Source organism: Lycium ferocissimum, chromosome 10 (assembly GCF_029784015.1).
Source record: "Lycium ferocissimum isolate CSIRO_LF1 chromosome 10, AGI_CSIRO_Lferr_CH_V1, whole genome shotgun sequence".
Taxonomy (NCBI): domain Eukaryota; kingdom Viridiplantae; phylum Streptophyta; class Magnoliopsida; order Solanales; family Solanaceae; genus Lycium; species Lycium ferocissimum.
Genome location: NC_081351.1, coordinates 43,147,871 through 43,151,613, shown reverse-complemented (window position 1 = coordinate 43,151,613; position 3,743 = coordinate 43,147,871).

Sequence of the window (3,743 nt, the reverse complement as noted above, 5' to 3'; positions counted from 1 at the left end):
CTTGTCCACTTTATTTCCTAATTGCATCAATTTGTTCCCACAAAAATTGGTAATTTAATCTTTGTTCCCCATTCACTTCAATATTAATCACTACTTGATGTCACGTGGGTGGATGATGTCTACTATGATACCACTAATAATTGGCCCTACAATTTTCAACAAGAATTCTAGGAACTCAACTAGGAATTGCATATATATATCAGAGAAAGTCTTGCATTAACGATACATATATATATCAGAGAATGTGCTCTCATACCAACTTGTCACGACCCAAATCACGGATCATGCGGGCACCCACACTAACCCTCCCCGAAACCCTTCCGTATAACTACCTTAATTTGATACAACATGCGGAATAAATACTTTTATTATAAGAAATTTCCAAAATCGGTCTAGACTCGTACAAATAGCTTCTAAGAAGTTTACAATTTGAATAGATAACGGACTCAGAAATCGGATACGACTTGTTTAAGGATGAGAACAACGACAATCTAAGAGAGACTCGGGTTGCAATAGCTCACCCAAACGTCTTTGACGAATGCCTCGAAACGGTCGTGAGACTCCGAACATCACTCGAAAATAACTCTACACTCCGGAAGGAGTAGCAAAGAGAGTATGAGCACAACACAAGGCTCGTAGGTATCATAGTCGACAATGGTTAGTTCACGCATATAAACAAGAAGCAACTAACAATTAAGCGGATAAGTAATCAAACACAAATACACATCTAGCACGAGAAAGTCTTGCATTAACGATAGTCACAGGATCTCAATATCTCGGATTATAAGCCTAGGGAGAATTCTATAAACCTCGATTCCATCCGGCCTTTAAAATAAATACTCACAAACAACAACTCGGTAATTCACAAATCAAGAATCAATCGGAGAATGTGCCATGCAATGACATGAATGACCATTCAAATGGAGTGCTATGCAATGCAATGTCGTGCTATGTAAATGTTATGCAATGCAATAGTCACCTCTCACACTCCACTCCCGTACACACATGCTATGGCAATGACTCATAGTCATGACCCATGGGGGACCCGCGAAGTCCATGTACCACTCGTGCTCCGGCGAAACCTCGGAGGCTATCAATTACTCTCAATCTCCCGAAACCTCGGAGTCTCTCTGTCACTCTCAATCTCTCGAAAACCTCGGAGTCTCTCTCACTCTCAATCTCCTAAGGTAAAACCTCGAGTCTCTCTCCGTCACTCTCAATCTCCTAAAAACCTCGGAGTCTCTCAATCACTCTCCTCACCATTATAACAACATAAGAGTAATATGAAAGCATGTCATGCATGATATCGATCCTCAACTATATCACCAATACGCAATAAACAAGCACAAGTCATATTATTGCCCACGGCTCAATCATCAATAATACCCTTCCCTTTCATAAGGTGAGGAGCTAAGTATGTGATAAAGATACAACTAGTGATAATTACATCACATAGCACATAGAATACGGGATGCATGCCTCGCATGGAATCAACCTCAATAATCACCGCAATCATAGGTTCCATAGATTCATACTAAGAATTGCAATTCAATATTCAATTCTCGAATAACCTTCCTCTTCCATACGACGAAATGTGGATAACAAGAGAGAGAGAATTATATCAAATACATGAAATCACAATACAATGACAATCACATAACAATATCGTAATAATGGCGACGAGCCCACATAACAAGATCACAATAATGGCGACAAGCCCACATAAACGATATCACAATAATGGCGACAAGCCACATAACAATGGCAATACCAACCTAGATGGAATTTACCTCCACACCACGCTCAAGGCCTATCATGCTTTCCCCGTCAATCACTACTATTTACATACGTTTCGCTAACCAGAGTCTAGACATAAAGTAAACCGTAACCTACCCTCAACGCGAACAAAAATGTCACTTAACTTTCACGCCAAAGCTTTTTTCCTTCGAAGTGCTTCCGACGACAAGGTCTTTAGTGCTTATTCGTCACACAATATGTGTACGCTACCCAATAATACTTCAACCTATATTAAGACGCCAACAACTATGGTTAAGCTACGGGAGATTCAAACGTATTCTAACGTTAGTAACTCCTTTCTAGATGTTTAGGCGATGTTTTCTCGTATCTAAACCAACCACATACTACCAATACAACATCAATAATTATGTGTTCAATACCAATCCGAGATGACCACACAATATTCTAAATAGCCCACATTCATAACATGCATAACGATTCACATACTCGCGGACATTCTCAAGTTACTTTTATTAGTCATGTGTTCCTTATTGAAATTTGCTACACCTTGTCCCCACCGCACTTACTAAATAAATTCCTTTAAGTAGATATGTAAATCATCTTCTCTTAGTGAATTGTGGGTTCCACCATTTGGAATGTCTTTGCAAAATAATCCTTTTAATAACATGCTCCAAACAGACCCCATCACTACCACTTAATATTATAATTAGTCACCAAATGATATACTAGTCCTAATAATGCCACTAGGGACAATGATGTCCACTAATATGTCCAAATACCTCTTTAATTATATCCTTACTTCTACGTGTCATTATGCACTAAGATGTGTATACGACTTATTAAATCCCTTTTTACCACTTAGTATACCAATTTGCTTCAACTAAGGCCGATCAAAAGCCACCGTTCGTACTTATCCATGTTAATCATAACTAATGCCAAAATTAATTTCTTATCTCAATTCACTTTAATAAAAATTATTATTACACACTTCATATACTCATTCATTCCATAATTATGTGACGTAGTACTAGTCCATAGTCCGTTTTGGTACACACAAAATAGTCCCAATCAACACCATATAGCAACACTAAATAACTAGTTTATGATTTTCCGATCGTCGTCCCGCAACTTCCAGTTGGAAACATACTAACGTTGCTTATACTACTATTTCATCTTACAACTTGAGGGGAGAACATCATACCTTAATTAATGAACTTATCAATTACTTGAGCTTGCCAAGGAAATTTTTTTTACTCACTTTTCACCTTCTATATTTAAGCAAGAACCGAGCACTTCTTAAAATTCCAAAAGAAAATGTTGTTGAATTGAGAAAACAAGTGCGAGACCCTTTCTTTTGTTTGCTGGTACTTTTTTTTTTTTTTTTTTTTTTTTTTTACGCCTTTGTCACGTCATCAAAATAACACTCTTGCCAAAATACCATAAGAACTCTTACTTTGCTGAAGGCGCTTCCCAAAACCGATCATACCGCTCTAAATTAAACCAAATTTCCGTCCAAACGTTAAAGCCCGTTACGAAAATTTAAAGGCGAGCTCCCTTGGAGAAGGTAAAAAGAGTTAAATTTGGGGGTTAGATACCCAAATTTGAAGAATAGCAGAAATAAGAAAGAATTCCGTTTTTAGATGTCTAGCCCCAAATTTTAAGTGGACCCCCTAAAAAGGATCTTAGCATTCTTTGTCTTATAAACCCTTTTCCAAATCTCCTTATCCCAAAAATCCTTTTTTTGCTTCCAGGTTCCGGGAAAATTTTACTCAGTTACTTTTTTAAACCTAAATTTGTTTAATGAAGAGATATGGTGCTTTTAAATTGGAAAAAAACGATTTTCCAATTTATTAAAAATTTGAAATTTTGCAAAATTCCCGAAAAAAAGCAAAGGAATTCCTTTTGTAAAATTGTTATATCTCCCTCTATGATGGCGAAACCGAGGAGACTTGTTTCAATTAAAAAATTTCGTCGGATCTAAGGTT